Source organism: Spinacia oleracea, chromosome 6 (assembly GCF_020520425.1).
Source record: "Spinacia oleracea cultivar Varoflay chromosome 6, BTI_SOV_V1, whole genome shotgun sequence".
Lineage (NCBI taxonomy): Eukaryota > Viridiplantae > Streptophyta > Magnoliopsida > Caryophyllales > Amaranthaceae > Spinacia > Spinacia oleracea.
The window spans coordinates 39,015,746-39,023,704 of record NC_079492.1 but is presented as its reverse complement, the minus strand read 5'-3'; the positions used below and the strand labels follow the sequence as shown (position 1 = coordinate 39,023,704).

Here is a 7,959-nt window from a genome sequence, read left to right as displayed (position 1 = left end):
TGGGTAAATGTTTAAGGAAGGCTCTAGAAACTAGAGTGGAAAGCTCTCTATTTATTGCCTATTAGTTACGGGATATATATGAGTAATATGAGATCTATTGTTTGGAGTTTAAATTAAAATAGGATAAAGTACATGTCTTAAAAGCTCACTCAAAAGTTTTTATAACAACGGGTTGAGGGTAGAGTAGCGACTAGCGGGTAATGGCTAACAGTAGTGGATAATGATTAGTTGTCAAAGTAGCCGATAATTAGTATGAGCGTCCGATAAGAGTAGCGGGTGAAATTTTAAAATGCAACAAAATTATATACATCGTTTAGAACTTTTTTACTCCCTCGTATTTTATTAGGAGTCACGTGTTGACAAGCACACGTATTAAGGAAGGAGAGTTGAATCTAATAAAAATAATGAATCGAGTTAGGGAGTAATAAACAAATAGAAAAAGATGATGAAAAGGTAATTTAATCAAAGTAGAGAGGGAGTTTATTTTACTGGTGGTCCCTAAAGAAAATTAGACGTATGAAATAATTAGAAGGTGGGGTAGAAAAGTTACTAGAAATGAAAGTGTGACTCCTAATAAAATACGGCCGAAAATGGTAAGTGTGACTCCTAAAAAAATACGGAGGGAGTAATAATTTTATCAAACGGTGGTCGTTACTATTTTTAACATTTGAGAATCACTATATAACCTTTACCTTACCAAACACTCAAAATATTTACATGTAATGTTTTTATTAGGTCAAAACGTTACCTAATACCTTAATAACTACCGTCATACATGCTCTTAGGTTTTTTTTTTTTTTTTATGGTACTGTTACCAAATACAAAATTTACGGAGTCATTTGAATTGGATTGGATTGGATTTGATAGAATTCTGATAGGAAAAAGACTCGATATTTTCAAACTAAAATTTACACTCCCTCCGTAGTTTTTAGGCTTAACTAGTGGTGGGCCGCGCGCAACTGTAGTTGGGTATTTCAGTTATGGCGCCCATGATGTTCTAGAACTTACGAATGTATGGAGTAAAATTTATTTGCTATGCACAAACATTTAGTTATAACATAAAGTTTACAACATTAAGGGATTAATATTCCCTAAATCAAACCAAAGCTAGTTTGTTAGTGTTTACAAAAAAATTGGGCCAACATTCCCTAAGTCAAAATCACTCTAAGGTGGTTTGTCACATGGTATCTAATTGCTATAATAGGTACAAGCTAGAGCCTTGTTCTTTGCTAGGATGTAGTCATTTTTTGCGTTTTCCAAAAGTGAAAATACACCGATAAGCTTCAATATTTCTATGATTTCGTAAACAACTATCGACATTTCTGTTGTAAATGTAACATTTGTAAACTTACCGATTACAAGCTGACATACAACATCAAGAAAATAAATCACAGATCATAGGCAGCTTGCAATGCTACCTTTGTTATACACCATTGCAGTTAGAGCTGACCTCACATGCATGCCTAAAATGTCATCTCCAATGTACCATTGACGAGTTGAGAAAGTCTCTACCAACTTAGCTCAAAAGAATATACCAGCAAGAATATAGCCCTCATGGGGAAAAGTCTCTATCCCTCCCAATAGTAATCAACAAAATAGCTAATCAGGTATGGACCAACATACGAAACCAGCGTCGTCAAGCCAGCAAAGATAGCATTGCAAGCTGCCTCCCTCCAAAACGACTTTAGGAGTGCCCAAGCTAATGAAGGCTGCTTCCCTCCAAAACGACTTTCAGACTTCATTTTTCCCCAATTCGAGTTTGAAAACATTAAAGGCTATATTTCTCCTCTCATATTTCTGATTTATGAACATTCTGAATTTTCAATGACATCTTAAAAGAAATCCTGATTTTTAAAACATATCACCCTCGTTCCGCGCCTTACCAACTATCATACAACCGCCTCTCACAAGAATTAATCAAACCAGCATGTCAAATGATCAACTAAATTTGCTATGCCACTCAATAAAATGAATGGAGTAACTTAGAAAGAACACAAAACTACAGGAAACTTCCAACTTGAAGTGAAAAAGAACAACTGATACATAATAGTAATAATAATTGTAAGGTTTCTGGCCGACATTCCTTGAACACATTTCCTATGTCGTTATGGTGCATATCATGATATCAATGTCTATGCTCCACTCTTAAGACTTAACTCATGTCCAAACTCTGTAAATATCTACAAATATCTTTGCATATAGCAGTAAATCATTTTGGAACAACGTGGCATCTCAATATTTCTGGAAGTCTGTCTGCTAACTTTATCATTTTGCCGGCCTATGTTCACCTTCATACATCATCTTTAAGGATGAGGAGTAGGGCAAACTTTAGGCTTAATCCACTCGTATGATCCTCCAATATCCCAAGAAGGCAAGAACCTGTTATTGACCTATTGGTTAAAACTATCCTCCAATATCCCAAGAACCTATCAAACCTACCATTGGCCTAGTGGTTAAGACCATCCTTCAGTGTCGCAAGAGCCTACCATTGACTTATATATATATATATATATATATAAATATTATATATATATATATATATATTTCATGACCCTCTAATAGATCATTTCAAATGTTACCCCTATAATTACACAAGTGGTTGCAGGTTTCAAGCTTGAATTCTAAATTGCAAAGACCTCAGTTTACAGCAAACAACCGATTAATTTTAGGGTTTTAAAAGACGAAACTGCAACTTAAATAACAGTTCAATACGACAGAAGCCAACATTAAAATGCCTCACAGGTGAATCATAAACAATATCAGAAAACACCTAATAGAAAAACGAATCCTCCGACGAAACAAAATAGCTCCATTTTCCTATTCAGTTAAACAAATTCATATCGCAAGAAGTATCGATGCTAAAAGATTCAAAACTACAATTACTTACAATACCTAATCATACTCATACTGACATGTTCCAGATTAATTCATAAATGCAGACATGCGAGGGGGAAATCAATCAATAGTATAAATGATATATTTAAGCTTAAACAACCTTTCAAATTGAAGACAAATATCAATCACTCACATCTAATACCGAAAATTAGGGTTATCAATAAATAAAAGTTTCAAAATACTACTCCGTATCAAAATCACAGTGAAAAATGCAGAAAATTTACAATTCATGCAAACATTTCAAGCAGGTATCACACCAGAATTAAACGATTAAGATCAACTTCAACCGCAATTAAGCACAATGTGCAGTAAAATATATTAATTCCAGTCTCAGTATCTGATGTGATCTTGAACTTTTATCATTCAGAGCAGTTTCTCCTACTTGCCCTTGAGCTGTAGAGTAACATATGATAGAGCAGTTAAAACTCGGATAGATTTCTTTTAAATAAGCTATACATACCCTACATTATCTAAGCCTCATGGTAAGCCATAAATGCTAAAAACCACCGTTTATTCGTAATATTATCTAATGCAATTAAGAAAAACAAAGGAAAGAAGAAACACTTTACAGCATAAACTGCATCATTAAGCACCCAGCAAACTACAATAATCCTAAAATGTTAAATAAACGGAGAAAGTGCCTAATATCTAGTGCGATCAGATATCATAACATATAATAGTTACACAAATTTTATGCATAAAAAACTATCCAACAATAGAAATCCAAGAAACTAATAAATTTAGTCTAATATTAAGATTCAACACACATAAACACACAAGTGATGAAAAACAATGATCAGAAATCTCGTTTCAAGCAATTCAAGCTTACATTTTGCATATACTGATATATGTCCTCAATAGCATATTCAACAATTCCTCTCATTGACAAAGTTAATATGCATTATCCGCTAGTAGCTTCATTAAACCCTGATTTTGATTTTAATTTTTCACAAAAATAATGAACAAAAAATTAGAAATTCAGGGTAATTTTATGAAAAGGAAGAGAAAGTAATATCATTTACTTTAATCCACGAATGATCAGTCTGCCATAGATTATCAATGAAACCCTGATTTTGATTTTTCACAAAAATAATGAACAAAAATTAGAAATTCAGGGTAATTCTATGAAAAGGAAGAGAAAGTAATATCATTTACTTTAATCCACGCAATTTCAACCAGAAAAGAGAAGTCTTCCATAGATTAACAAAGATCGCAATTTCAACCAGAAAAGAGAAAAAGTACGGGGAAAAGTACCAAAAAGAACAGAAAACCTAGAAATTGACAATTGAGAACAAATTAGAGAGAAAATTTACCAGAACAATAATAATTCCATTAAAATGAAGAGACATTGCTTGAATCCATGCCTGAAATCAGTTTGCCATAGATGGAGTAAATGAGGGAGAATTTCAGGAGAGAGAACGAGGGTGAAAGAAACGAGATAAAAGGAATGAGAGGAGAGAGCAGACTCGCAGAGTTTAGAGTTGTAGTTAAAATGAGACGCGTCGTTTGAATTACTGTAGATAAGCTACAGTAGTATTTCTCCCACTTTTAAAGGTTAAAGATATATCATTTGGTTAACTATTTATTTAGGGGTTACCTATTTATTTTTGGTAAATTTATTTAGGGGTTACATATATAGTACTCCCTTCGTATGGAATGATTCACTTTCTATAATCGGTCGTATTTAATTAAAGGATACATTTTCCTTTTTTGGCCATCATGGTCTCCACTTCCAATTATATTAATACTAGTTTAGCGCAAATTTGATGGTGCAGGCGTGTGCACCGTGCTCTAGGTGCACTGGAAACAAAACGACATGGAAAACACATAAAACACGCGTGTTTCATTAAATCCCGGGAACAAAAGAACATTTTCCTTGAACAAAAGAACAATACCCTTGAACAAAAGAACATTAAAGACTCTGTTCTTTTCAGCTCTGTTTTTCGCGTTTTTTATTCGATTTTCTTTCTTCTTGCGATATATATATTTTTCTAGATTTTATGTTTTGAACTCAAATTGTGAAGAGGAGAGAGAAAGTATGAACTACGTTTTCTAAAATGGTTCTTAGAGAGAGAAAGTAGTGAAAATTCCCAAAAATTCGTTGATTTTTCTACTTCAACATCAAATTAAATCGATTCTTCTTCTTCAAATCTGAATTCTGCAGCTGATAATCAGATTTTGGGAGGTAATTTTTCAATTTTGAAATAATAAATTCTATGTTTTGATGATTTTGATTTTGTAATAATCGTGTGTTTGATGATTTTGATTAGTTTGATGATTTTGTTTTTGTAATAATCGAGTTTTGATGGTTTTAATGAATCAAATTATGTAACAACACGCTGATTTCGTTGAAATCGCTGATTTTGAAGATTTTGATTATGTAATTACGAATTTTTTTCCAGAAAAGAACAGTTTTACGTAATAAAAGAACATATGCTCGTATTAAAAGAACAGTTTATTTATGCTCGTATTAAAAGAATAGTTTCATTATAGTAGAGAAATAGATCATTTGCGTTTCATAATTTGTTCTTTCATTCTATTGTGTTCTTCTTTTTTATTATTTTCAATTTCATTTGCGTTTCATAACTTGTTCTTTTTATGTTATTGTGTTATTTTTCTTCTTACTTTTTATTTATCCTTTGTTCTTTTGAGTGCGTTCTTTTTCTTGGTTTTATACATGTTAACCTTTTATTTTTTCAGATAATATGAAGAATGTGCTTGATAATTCATAACATAATGATGAAAATGATGATTCTGAATCATATATTATTGTTGGACAAGGTACTTGACTTGTTCTTTTAGTCCCTCTAGTTGTTCTTTTAGTCTTTTCATTTGTTCTTTTTATAATATTCTGTTGAAAGAACAAAATAAAAACACGTGCATAGTTCTCATTATGCACTCTTTAAGAATTTTTCCTTTCTCCTTCTCTGTTATTCTTTGATTCTACTTCCTATTTTTTCATTTTCTATTTTTCAGCAACTATATATATAATAATTGTACTTATGAAGCATAACCATTAGTCATTTTAGAAATACATTTTAGAGAGAGAAAGAGAAGAGGATTTATATTCTATCAACATAAGAGAGATTTTTTGAGAGAGAAAGAGTGAGATGGTGAGTGAAAGAGTAAAAAAATATATTTTCTCCTTATTCTCTCTCTAAAAGCTTTATGACTGTTTCTCCTATGTTGAAAATGAGTGAATTAAGAAAAACACTAGTTCAATTTGGCTAGTTTTCGAAGCAAGAGAATATCTGGAGAGCGTGATATTTTCCGAGGATTGGGATCAGTTTTTGAATATTTATTAAAAGATATTGATGCTCCTGATAAATGTTGATCAAGTGTTTAAGGTACGTTTCCTTGTTCTTTTCTCTAATGTTCTTTTCAAATTGTAATGTTCTTTTCACAACTTACTTTTACTGTGGCATTAACATAGTTTGTTCTTAAATCAACATCGTTTGTTCTTTTATATCAAAGTACATAGATTGTTAAAAAAAAGAACATATAATGGTTTGAAAAGAACACATAACACTAAAAAAAGAACATAGTCTGATTCGTGGTAAAAGAACAAAAATACTTTTAAAAAAAATATAGATTTAGTTTTAAGTGCATCAAAAAATCGTCGTTTCGTCTTTTTTTAATTAGAACATAAAATGTTTGAATAGAACAAATAACACTTAATAAAAGAACATAGATCTGATGCGTTGGATAAGAAAAAAAAATACATTTAAATAAAAATATAGATTTAGTTTTAAGTGCATCAAAATATCGTCGTTTTTGTCTTTTTAATTAGAACACTGAGTGGTTTGAAAAGAACAAATACAACTAATAAAAGAACATAGATTTGTTGTTCTTTTCGTCCCTTTCATTTTGTTCTTTTGTTTGATAAGGGAAAAGAAAATGTTGTTCTTTTTCATGTGTTTTGTTCTCTTGTTCTTTTTTTGTTGTCTTTTTTTTATAAAAAAAATTGAGTTTTTGTTATTTTATTTTTATTTTGATTTTGTTCTTTGTGTTTTCTAAAAAAGTTGTTGTTCTTTTTTTAATTATTTTGTGTTCTTTTTAACTTTTTAACTGTTTTTTAATTTTTTTATAATATTATTCGATAAAATGTTTTTTTTTGTTTTTCTGTTGCATTTTTTACTTGATGTTCTTTTTGTAAAATAGTTGTTCTTTTTATAGTGTATCAGGAGAGAGAATATGTTATTTTCAATTTTGTACATTTTCTTTAGTTTTTTAACATTAGTGTTCTTTTCAGCTTTAGGTTAATGTTCTTTTCGTTTACTCTATTATGTTCTTTCTGTTTAGTTTCTTATGTTCTTTTTTGTATTTTTTTGTTTTTGCGATTTCTTTTAATGTTTTTGCGTTTTGGTGCAGGTGCACGTAGATCTACGTGTAGACCCCTGCACCATCCGCGCATTAGGGCCCGTGCAACGCACGACTACTACTAAAACAAATTATTATTTTAATAATAACTAAAAGACTTGTGATATTAGGAAAACATGAAAGTAAAAAGGATATATGAAAAAGTATAAATTTAAAGTTGTGTAAAAAAATATTCAAATGAACCAAATTTGCATATTACTATACAAAGTTAAAAATTATAGTCGTTTACTTGTATGTAGAACGATCTAACAACTTTAGCCAAACCCGAATGACTCAAGACTAATTTTCGAAAAGACCCGAGCATAACCGAGTTAGTCAAATACAACATATTTTGAATTGAGTAAAATCTTGATAAATAAACTTATATGTTAGTCTACTTACCATGTATTATTATTTTAATTAACATTCTTACTTACCAGTTTCATGTATTATATTATTAATAGTAGACTAACATAAGAAGTTCATTTATCAATATTTTTTATATTTCTTATCAGATTAAAAAGTTATAATAATACATAAATAAAATTATATCATAAAGGAAAAAATAATATTGATTTAGCTTTCCTCCAATAATATACTTCCTCCATCTTTTAATACTCGCAACGTTTGGACTTTTGCCACTATTCATATAATCTACTTTGACTATTCTTAGTGTTTTTTATATAAGATAAAACATAGTCATGT

General features: G+C 30.5%; 1 long non-coding RNA gene across 1 annotated transcript; it reads right to left on the bottom strand.

The window, feature by feature from the left end:
• Positions 1-2,944: 2,944 nt before the first annotated feature.
• LOC110797833 (uncharacterized) lies at positions 2,945-4,397 on the bottom strand. The gene is made up of 2 exons (XR_002535947.2): positions 4,209-4,397; positions 2,945-3,288 (listed from the first exon to the last, which is right to left on the bottom strand). It is a non-coding gene; the product is annotated as an uncharacterized lncRNA (long non-coding RNA).
• Positions 4,398-7,959: the final 3,562 nt, after the last annotated feature.